Below are 11,459 nucleotides of genomic sequence, written 5' to 3'. Positions count from 1 at the left end.
TTCCATCCAAAAGATTTCCTTGTCAGTCAGTATTATAGGCCTGCCGGAAGAGGGCTGTCTTACAGGCCCTGCGGAACTGCCCTAGGTCCCGCAGGGCCCGCACCTCCTCCGGCAGCTGGTTCCACCAATAAGGTGCCGTTATTGAGAAGGCCCGATCCCTGGTGGATTTTAGACGGGCCTCCTTTGGCCCAGGGACTACTAACAGGTTTTGAGAACCCGAGCGTAGTACTCTCTGGGGAACATGTGGGGAAAGACGGTCCCTAAGGTAGACAGGTCCTAGGCCATATAGGGCTTTAAAGGTAATGACCAACACCTTGTACCGGACTCGGAATATTACTGGCAGCCAGTGCAGATCCCGGAGCCCCGGCCGAATGTGCTCCCGTCTTGGGAGCCCTAATAACAGCCGGGCAGCAGCGTTCTGCACCAACTGCAGTTTCCGGGTCCGGCACAAGGGTAGCCCCATGTAGAGGGCATTACAGTAGTCTAACCTCGAGGTGACCGTAGCATGAATCACTGTTGCCAGGTCGTCACGTTCCAGGAAGGGGGCCAACTGCTTCGCCCGCCTAAGGTGAAAAAACGCAGACTTGGCAGTGGCTGCTATCTGGGCCTCCATTGTCAGTGAAAGCTCCAACAGCACCCCCAGGCTCTTGACCCTGCCCGACGCTGTTAGCGGCGCGCCGTCAAAAACTGGCAGGGGGATTTCCCTTCCCGGGCCGCAGCGACCCAGGCGCAGGACCTCTGTCTTCGCCGGATTCAGCTTCAGCCCGCTCAGCCTAAACCACCTAGCCACTGCCTGTAACGCTCGGTCCAGATTTTCTGGGGCGCAGGCGGGCCGGCCGTCCATAAGCAGATAGAGCTGGGTGTCATCAGCATATTGATGACACCCGAGCCCATACCTTCGGGCAATCTGGGTAAGGGGGCGCATGTAGATGTTAAATAACATCGGGGAGAGCACCGCCCCTTGAGGCACCCCGCAATCAAGCGTGTGTCTCCGGGACAGTTCCTCCCCAATCGCCACCCTTTGTCCCCGACCGTCAAGGAAAGAGGAAAACCATTGCAAGGCCAACCCCTGAATCCCTGCGTCGGCAAGGCGGCACGCCAGAAGCCGGTGGTCGACCATATCGAACGCTGCCGATAGGTCCAACAACATCAGCACCGCCGAGCCGCCTATTTAAGCTTAACTGATAACTTAAATGGGAACTTACAATATATTTCTAGATGTCTATTGTGATGAGAGGTTAAGAGTGTAATAATATGATGAAACTTTCTTTTATATGAACGATATAGCAACATGCAGAATGTATCCTGTCTTTCATAATAGTTGTATCATTACTTTTCTATTTCCTTTTCCCCTTTTTCCTTTTTCTTATCTTTAAAAATAAAATTTCTTGAATCAGCATGTCCATTAGGTGACTGTAGGTGGTCACCTATGGGCGTGATCCTGGGGGGCACTGAATTGAGCACCCTTCCCAGGAGGCGGGGTGGGAACCAGTGAGGAAGGGAGACCTGCTGCCCTTCCCACTCACAAATAAGGGCTTTGCTGATCAGGTGATCGGCAGGCCCTTTCAGTGCCCTCTTGCATGTTTTAAATTACATGAGAAGCAGGAAGTGGCAGAGGTGGAAGCTGGGGGCGTGCATCTGGATCACATTGCCCACAGCCAGGTCATGCAGCTCCAGCTGGTAAGGCAGTGAGTCTGGCCAGGCAGCTGTTGGGGAAGGCTGTGGGGGTGCCTTACCTGGGGTGGTGGGCACGGCAGTGCACTCTAGTGCCAGTGCTGATAAGGAATTGCCCCAAAGGCCAAGGCGACTACATTTAACTTTTAAAAAGGTAACTTCTCTCAAATGAGGTGGATTGTCAAGAAGAAACTGAAAAGAAAGGTAGAGAGAGTCAATTCCCTTTGGAAATCTTGGGGACTATTTAAAACTACAGTCCTGGAAGCTCAGTTAAAATGTATACTGCAGGTTAGGAAAGTTATTAATAGGTATTTAAAAAGGCCTATATGGTTAACGAAAAAGGTAATGGAAGCAGTACAAAGTAAAAAGGCTTCTTTTAAGCAGTGGAAGACTACTCTGAGGTAAATAAAAGGGACCACAGGTTTTGCCAAACAAAAAGCAAGTCAATGATCAGACAGGCAAAAAGGGACAATGAGGAACATATTGCAAAACACGTAAAGACCAACAATAAAAGTTTCTTCAATTACATTAGAAGCAGAAAAACAACCAGGGAGGATTGACCAAGGCAAAAAGATTACTAAATGGCAGAGAAGCTGAATGCATTTTTTGCCTCTGTCTTCTCTGTGGAAGATAGGAGGTGTTTGCCCACTCTAGAAGCACTGATTTCTGGAGGGGCATCAAAAGATCTGAGTTGGATTGAGGTAGTGAGAGAAGAGATCCTACGACTGATGGACAAATTAAAACTAACAAACCACCATGTCCAGATGTCATAGATCAAAGAGCTCTAAAAGAACTCAAATGTGAACTTGTGGATCTATTAACAAAAATATGTAGTCTATCGCTGAAATCTGCTACCATTCCCAAGGGCTGGAAGGTAACTAATGTAACCCCATCTTTTAAAAAGGTTTCAGGGGAGATCCAGGAAATTAAAGGCCAATCACTCTAATCTCAACACAGGGTAAGTTTGCAGAATCTATTATTAAAGATAGAATTCGTAGGTACATTGGTGAACAAGAGCTATTGTGGTACTTTGAGGGGATGAACAAACACGTGGACCAGGGTGACCTAGATGTTGTTTACCTATTCAGTGGCAGCCCACTTCTAGAAAGTGTTTCATAAAGTTCCAGTTTTTGATGAGCTTTTGATAAAGTTCTGGATTTCCAGAAAGCTTTTGATAAAGTTTCTCATCAAAGGCTCCTAAGTAAATTCAAGAGTTATGGGATAAGAGGACAAGGCCTCTTGTGAATTAAAAACTGGTTAATTATCAGGAAACAGATAATGTGTAAAAATGGCTACTTTTCAGAGTGGAAGGCGGTAAAGGGGTACCACAGGGCGTACCAGGTATGGTGTTTTTTTTACTTCTTCATTAATGATCTGGAGTTGGGGATAAGCAGTGAATGGATGACACTAAGTTGTTTGGTGTAGTGAGAACCAAGGAGGACTACAAGATGCTCCAGAGTGATCTGTTGAGGCTGGGTGATTGGGTGTCAATGTGGCAAATGAGGTTCAACAGGGACAAGTGCAAATTAATGCACATTGGAGCCAAAATCCTAACTATAAATATGTGGTGATTGGGTCTGAACTGGTGGTAACTGACCAGGAGAGAGTTCTTGGAGTCCTGGTAGGTAACTCACTTAAAATGTCAACTCAGTGTGTGACAGCAATAAAAAAGGCAAATGCTATGCTGGAGGTTATTAGGAAAGGGATTGAAAATGACTCAGCCAGTATCATAATGCTCCTATATAAATCTATGGTGCAGCCTCATTTGAAATACTATGTAGTGTTTTGGTCACCACACCTCAAAAAAGATATTTTAGCATTTGAAAAGATGCAGAAAAGGGCAACTACAATTATAAAGGGGATGGAACACTTTCCCTGTGAATAAAGGTTAAAGAGGTTAGGGCTATTTAGCTTAGAGAAATGACAATTGGGGGATATGATAGAAGTTTAAGCCATATGGATGAGGTTTAGGCTTCCCAATTCCCAGGTCCCAGAGGGGGATCCCCCGGTTATACAGGCTCCCCCCCTCATGCCCCCAGGTAGCTGGCCGGCGGGGGAAGCCCCACCCTCACAGCCCCCACCTACCTCTAGAGCTCTGGCAGGTTTAGAAACCTGCAGACAGGTCCCATTTTAAAATGTGTGTGTGTTTCTGTTGTTTGTGTGCCTTTAAAGTTGAAAAGGAAGCACTTCATGGGACAGCAGCAGCTTCCGTTTGTTTTGCTTTCATTTTCAGAGCAAGTAACCAGACTCAGTAAGTGTGTGCATGTGTGAGAGAGAGGCAGGGCCAGATCTATTCTATGAGCCCATAAGGTAGAATGGGCCCACAAGGGGTGCCATTTTTTAATTTTGCCCCCCCTCAAAAAACATGTAGATCCGGTCCTGGAGAGAGGAAGGGTTGCCAATCCCCAGGTGGGGGCAGGGGATTTCCCGGTTTGGAGGCCCTCCCCCCCACTTTAGAAAGCTTTAGAAAGGGATTTCCGGGGTTGGATCATGGAGAGTTGAGCCGCTTCTCAAAAGGGGGGCGGACCGGAGCCTTTGTTATGGGCAGAGAAGGCAAACTCAATGCCTGCTGCCTACTTTTCTCAGTGAAGGGAAAAGGCCAAGACATGCATGGGAGAATTCTGAGGGGATTTACTTTGGCTGACAAGGAGTCCTAGTGGGTTTCCTTTTAGGCTTTGAAGAGTCCCCATCAAAGAATCGCATTCCAGCATCTACAAAGGGTCTCCATGGTCATTAAATTGACTTAAATTCATCAAGATTCAAGCCTTCTTTGAACTATTCTAATTTCTAAATAATCATCTTTGGAGAGAATGGTGTTGAGGAGGTTAAATTTGGCTGCAAGGTAAGGAGATCTTTATCTTTCACTCCGAGACTAAAATCAACTTTATATGAGATAAAGATTGAAATTTGGACTTAGTTACAAAATTCCAAAGCTATAAACAAGAGAAGGGGTAATTTTGAGACTTTTGGGAGATTTAGAAGCAAAGTTAAAGGCTAAAAAACAACTTATGTTTGGAATACTTGCGGTTTCTGTAAAAAAACCCCATCGGGACTGAATTGCTGAGCTAGAAGACTTCACAGGAAGTGACGCGAGATCTTTCAACCATTGAGAACGGGACTTTGTGGCAAGAAAAGCAGGAAGAGGCCACTGGAAGAAGAGAATCTAAAGACCTCCTGGCCTTCTCTAGGACTGGTTAATTATAGAAAAATTGCGGCAGCCATTAAAGGAAAGTCAAAATAATTTCAAAATTGAAAGAAAAAAATGGGACTATAAAAGTTATTGGAGCCAGCAGATATCATCACTTCAGAGTGAAATATATTGGAATATATAAGTGGTGTTAATTTGGGTGGCTTTTTGGAGGAGAAGAGAATTTTAAAAAGACTAAAAAAATTGCGGGCGCCATTTTGTCTTTTAAAAAAACTTTAAAAATTAATATCTTGGGCTAGGAAGCCCTGAGAACAGCAATTTTGGGAGCATTGGAAAGGGCATCTCCCAAACTATAAGATCCAGTGGTTTATTTTTAATTTGGAGAGGTCAACCCGAAAGCTTATTTTGGAAGTGAGGAGAGAGGAATGTCTGCGCAGAGGCTGCCAAAACAGACACGCGCAAGGACCGCTTCACTTGAGGAGGGAAAAATGCCTAAAATACAAGAACAACTAGATGCCATGGAGGCAAGACTGATTAAAGTGATGAAGGAGTTAATAACAGAGAATAAAAAGCAAGTAGTCAAAGAATTAGAGGTGGTGAATCAGAAATAAAAAAAGAAATTGAATATCTCAGAAAGGACTCACAAATAACGTTAAATAAAGTACATGTGGTTGAAAAGAAGGTGAAAGATCAAGATTCCATGATTAATAAATTGCAGGAGAAAGCAGCTCTGCAAGATTGTAAGTTAATGGAAAACCAGATTCGTTTGAGAGGAGTACCTGAAGATGAAGGATCTGATTTAAGGACATATATAATAAGAACTATTGCTGACTTTGTGGAGATAGATGCCGATGAATCTAGCTATCTGTTTGATTATATATATAGGGTTAATTCCCTGTATGCCAAGAAAAACAAATTACCAAGAGATGTGGTAGTTAAATTCATTACAAGAGACATAGTGGGAAAGATCTTAAAAAAACAGTTTGAAAAAACATTGGAAATTGAGGGAAGTCGAGTGAGAATTATGAAAGAGTTGCCAAGAAAAGTCATAAGTGACAGAAAACTATACAAAAAGTTAACTGACAAGTTGCAGGATATGGAAGTGAGATACAGATGGATACTGCCAGAAGGTCTAAGTTTTGAGCATGGAGGAAAAAGGATTACAATTACAAATGTACTGGAACTGAGGAATTTTTTTTGAAGAAAATAGGGGATTTGAGGATACAGGATAAAGAGAAGAACCGTTATGGATTACAAATTAATATCTTGGAACGTAAATGGACTAAATTCACAGCAAAAAAGAAAGTCTACATTTCAATGGATCAAGAAACAAAAATGCAACATTTGTTTACAATAAGTACATATCAAACAATTGGATTACAAATTTGATTGGAATAAACAATTGGATAGATCAGGAAAAAGAAATAAGGAGGGGAAATTACCAAAGTCATTTTTTGATTTAGTGAAACAAGAAAGTTTGGAAGATATATGGAGGAAATTTAATCCTAAGGAGAGCCAGTTTGGTGTAGTGGTTAAGTGCGCAGACTCTTATCTGGGAGAACTGGGTTTGATTCCCCACTCCTCCACTTGCACCTGCTAGAATGGCCTTGGGTCAGCCATAGCTCTGGCAGAGGTTGTCCTTGAAAGGGCAGCTGCTGTGAGAGCCCTCTCCAGCCCTACCCACCTCACAGGGTATCTGTTGTGGGGGAGGAAGGTAAAGGAGATTGTGAGCTGCTCTGAGACTCTTCAGAGTGGAGGGCGGGATATAAATCCAATATCTTCTATCTTCTACATCTTCTACGTGACCATACTTTTTTTTCAGCAAGGCATAATTCTTTCTCAAGAATTGATATGTTATGGACTACAAAGGATCTTGGACTTATGACGAGAAAAATAGAGATTCTTCCTAAAGTTGGGGCTGATCACAATCCATTGATGTGGCCGGAAAACATGTGAAAAAGACTAGGAGATGGTGTCATGGGTGTTGGGGACCCTGCAGAAGAAACTGTGCCCCTGCCACCTGCACCAGTGCCCCTGCCACCGGCACCAGTGCCCCTGCCTCCTACTGGAGAAGATCCAAGCCCCCCTGCCTCGCCCTCTCGGGTGGCTCGTGTGTGTGACCGCCTTCGTCAGGACTTCAGAAATCGGAGGAGGGCGGTACGCTCATGAGCAAGACGCTCCCTGAGTTCTAAAAGGATCCTGGCCCCTCTAGGAGTGAGGATGCTTGAGTCTCAGCAGGATCCTGGCTGCCCTCTGAGTCAGCAATTAGTCCAAATGGGCAACAGACAGCAGAGGGCTATATAGCTGTGGGCTTTGGGAGAAGGCTTTGTGGAAGCAACTAGTCACTTACCTGACGTTCTAGCATCCACTTCGGCTTCGACTTTGGCTTCTGGACCCCTTGACATTGGCTTTGACTTCTGGACCCCCTGACTTCGGCTTCTGAACCTCTGACCTGCGATATCTGGACTGTGATTTGGTTTTGGCACTTTGAACCCTCTTTGCTCACCAGCTACAGACCTTGGACTGCCCCTGGACTTCGCCTGGCCTGGCCCCAGCTCGTGACAGATGGAGAATAAATGAAGATCTGCTACAGAAAACAGAGATAGTGGTGTCTCTAGAAAAAGAAACTGAAGCTTTTTTTCAAACAAATGAAAATGAGGACATTCAATTTCAAACTGTATGGGATGTATATAAAGCTGTAATTAGAGGTAATTTAATTACAATGAACAATAAAGACAAAAGAGCTAAAGAAAACAAATGCTGGACATTCAAAAAGAGATTGGGGAAAAATAAAAGAAACTAAAAAAAAAGACCGGGGGAAAAAATAAAAAGGGAAATTACTATATTTCAGAACCAATTGAGACATTTGTTAAATAAAGAGGTAGAATGGAACCTTAAGAGGTTGCAACAGAAATCTTTTTGAAGGAGCAAATAAACCTGGAAAATACCTGGCTTGGCAAATGAAAAAAAAAAGGGAAAATAAATTTGTTAGTAAAATTGTATTGGAAGATAAAGAAATTGTTGACCAAGCAGGAATTAAAAGGGAATTTTATAAAAACTATGCCAAGTTATTTCAAGGTCAAAAGGTGGAGAAAAGAAAAATAGATGCATATGTACAGAAAATTTAAGTAAGTCCCTTAACAGAAAATATGGAAAAGATCCTAAATGAACCAATTGAAAAAATTGAAGTTGAAGCAGCAATAAATTAAATGAAAATGGGAAAAGCACCAGATCCAGATGGTTTTACAGCCAAATTTTATAAAGTCCTCGCAGAAGTGTTAATACCAAAACTTCCAAAATTGATGAATATTATAAGGATTGATGGGAAAATACCAAATACATGGAAGGAAGCAATAATTTCGCTGATACCAAAAGAAAATAGAGACACCACAAATATAAAAAAATACAGACCAATTTCATTACTTAACAATGATTACAAAATATATGCTAGGATACTAGCAGAATGACTCAAGCAGCATTTGAATAACTTTATTAAAGAGGAACAAGCAGGATTTCTCCCCAGGAGACAAATTAGAGATAATATTAGGACTGTCATAGATATTGTTGAATATTATGAAAAGCATCCTGAAAAAGAGGTGGCATTATTCTTTGCAGATGCAGAGAAGGCCTTTGACAATGTGAACTGGAACTTTATGTTTGCAGTAATGGAGAAATTAGGAGAAGCTTTTATACTAATGGTTAAGGCAATATATACTGAGCAACAAGCAAGACTCTGTATAAATGCGGATATAATCAGCAAAGGTACAAGGCAAGGTTGCCCTCTATCTCCATTGATATTCATAATGACACTAGAGATTTTGCTTATGCAAATACAAGATAAAGAAATAGAGGGGCTGAAACTAAAAGGGTTTTTTTTACAAATACAGAGTGTTTGCTGATGATGTAATGTTTATCAATGAAAATCCCTTGTTTGTGACACCATTGCTGCTTTGAAAAATTCAAGAGTATGGAGAATTGGCAGGCATTTATATAAATAAAGAAAAATCAAAAATTTTGTGTAAAAATATGACAGTCAACAGGAAGAATTGCAAAGGATAACAGAGTGTGAATTTGCTTCGAAAGTAAGATATTTAGGTGTGGAAATCACTATGCCAGGGAGGCAGTGGGGCCCTTGGATGACCAAGGGGTAAAAGGATGACTGAAGGAGGATAGGGAAATGACTGAGAAGCTGAATGAATTTTTTGCCTCCGTCTTCACTGTGGAAGATGAGAAGTGTTTGCCAGCTCCAGAACCACTAATTTTGGAAGGGGTGTTGAAAGACCTGAGTCAGATTGAGGTGACAAGAGAGGAGGTCCTACAACTGATTGACGAATTAAAAATAAATCATCAGGTCCGGATGGCATACATCCAAGAGTTCTGAAAGAACTCAAAGTTGAACTTGTGGATCTTCTGACAAAAATATGTAATCTTTCATTGAAATCTGCCTCTGTTCCTGAGGACTGGAAGGTAGCAAATGTCACCCCCATCTTCCTCTAGTGGAAGATCCTCTAGTTGATCCTCTAGTGGATCAAAAACTGGCTGATTAATAGGAAGCAGAGAGTGAGTATAAATGGGCAGTCTTCGCAGTGGAGGACGGTAAGCAGTGGGGTGACGCAGGGCTCAGTACTGGGTCCCATGCTCTTTAACTTGTTCATAAATGATTTGGAGTTGGGAATGAGCAGTGAAGTGGCTAAGTTTGCAGATGACACTAAATTGTTCAGGGTGGTGAGAATCAGAGAGGATTGTGAGGCACTCCAAAGGGATCTGATGAGGCTGGGTGAGTGTGCATCAACATGGCAGATGAGGTTCAATGTGGCGAAGTGCAAAGTAATGCACATTGGGGCCAAGAATTCCAGCTGCAAATACAAATTGATGGGGTATGAACTGGCAGAGACTGACCAAGAGAGAGATCTTGGTGTTGTGGTAAATGAAAATGTCAAGAGAGTGTGCGATTGCAATAAAAAAGGCCAACGCCATGCTAGGAATTATTAGGAAGGGAATTGATAACAAATTGGCCAGTATCATAATGCCCCTGTATAAATCGATGGTGCATTCTCATTTGGAGTACTGTGTGCAGTTCTGGTCACCACACCTCAAAAAGGATATTACAGCATTGGAGAATATCCAGAAAAGGGCAACTAGAATGATTAAAGGGTTGGAACACTTTCCCTATGAAGAAAGGTTGAAACGCTTTGGGCTCTTTAGCTTGGAGAAACGTCGCCTGCAGGGTGATGTGATAGAGGTTTACAAGTCCTTTTCTCCCTTTCTCACAATACAAGAACTCGTGGGCATTCGATGAAATTGCTGAGCAGTCAAGTTAAAACGGATAAAAGAAAGTACTTCTTCACCCAAAGGGTGATTAATATGTGGAATTCACTGCCACAGGAGGTGGTGGTGGCTACAAGCATAGCCAGCTTCAAGAGGGGATTGGATAAAAATATGGAGCAGAGGTCCATCAGTGGCTATTAGCCACAGTGTGTGTATGTGTGTGTGTGTATGTGTGTGTGTGTGTATATATATATATATATATTGGCCACTGTGTGACACAGAGTGTTGGACTAGATGGGCCATTGGCCTGATCCAACATGGCTTCTCTTATGTTCTTACTATGAAAAATATAGATTTGTATAAAAATAATTATGAAAAGCTCTGGCGGAAAATTGACGAAGATTTGGTAAAATGGAATAAATTGAACTTGTCTATGCTGGACAGAATTGCTGCAATTAAAATGAATGTTCTACCAAGAATTATGTTTCTATTTCAAACAATCCAATTGTGAAGGACAATAAGCAAATCAGTAAATGGCAAAGAAAAGTCTCAAAATTTGTATGGGCAGGCAAGAAACCAAGGATTAAAATGAAAATTTTAACCGATGCAAAAGAAAGAGGAGGTTTCCATTTACCGGATTTAAAATTGTACCATGATGCAGTATGTTTGGTATGGATTAAAGATTGGATGACGTTATTAAATAAGAAACTGCTAGTTTTAGAAGGTCATGGAAATATTTTTGGTTGGCATGCATTTATGTTTTAGGGAAAAACAAGATGGCTTTTTCTCGCATCATTACATAAGAAGAAACTTGCTATGTACTTGGGTAAAATATAAAAAGTATAGTGATGAGGGAAAGCCGTTATGGATTGTGCCAACAGAAGTAATAAAATTATCTTCACAAACTGATGCAGGGATGTGGTTAACGTACAATCAACTATTAAAGATACAGGGAGGAAAGGTGGAACTCAAATCAATTGAAGAATTACAGTATAAATATAATTGGTTTCAACTACAACAAATTAAGAGTTTGGTGGAACAGGACATTAAAAGCAAAGGTATTAGACAAGAGCAAACAGAACTGGAAAATGCTGTTGGGAGATAATGAAAAATTGATTTGAAGAATTTATAAATTATTGTTGAAATGGTCTACAGAAGATGAAGTAGTTAAATCTCAAATGATTAAATGGGCAATTAATTTTAACAAAGAAATACAAATGGAATCATGGGAGTATTTGTGGAAGAAATATTATGCTATAATATTAAAAAAAACTGTTTCAAAATGCTATATAGATGGTATATGACACCTAAGAAACTGGCAAAAATGAACGATCAGGTGTCAGACACGTGTTGGAAATGTAAAAAAACA

The sequence above is a fragment of the Heteronotia binoei genome, chromosome 7 (assembly GCF_032191835.1).
Source record: "Heteronotia binoei isolate CCM8104 ecotype False Entrance Well chromosome 7, APGP_CSIRO_Hbin_v1, whole genome shotgun sequence".
In the NCBI taxonomy this organism is placed as follows: domain Eukaryota; kingdom Metazoa; phylum Chordata; class Lepidosauria; order Squamata; family Gekkonidae; genus Heteronotia; species Heteronotia binoei.
The sequence above is the reverse complement of the archived record's forward strand: the minus strand, read 5'-3'. Positions refer to the sequence as shown.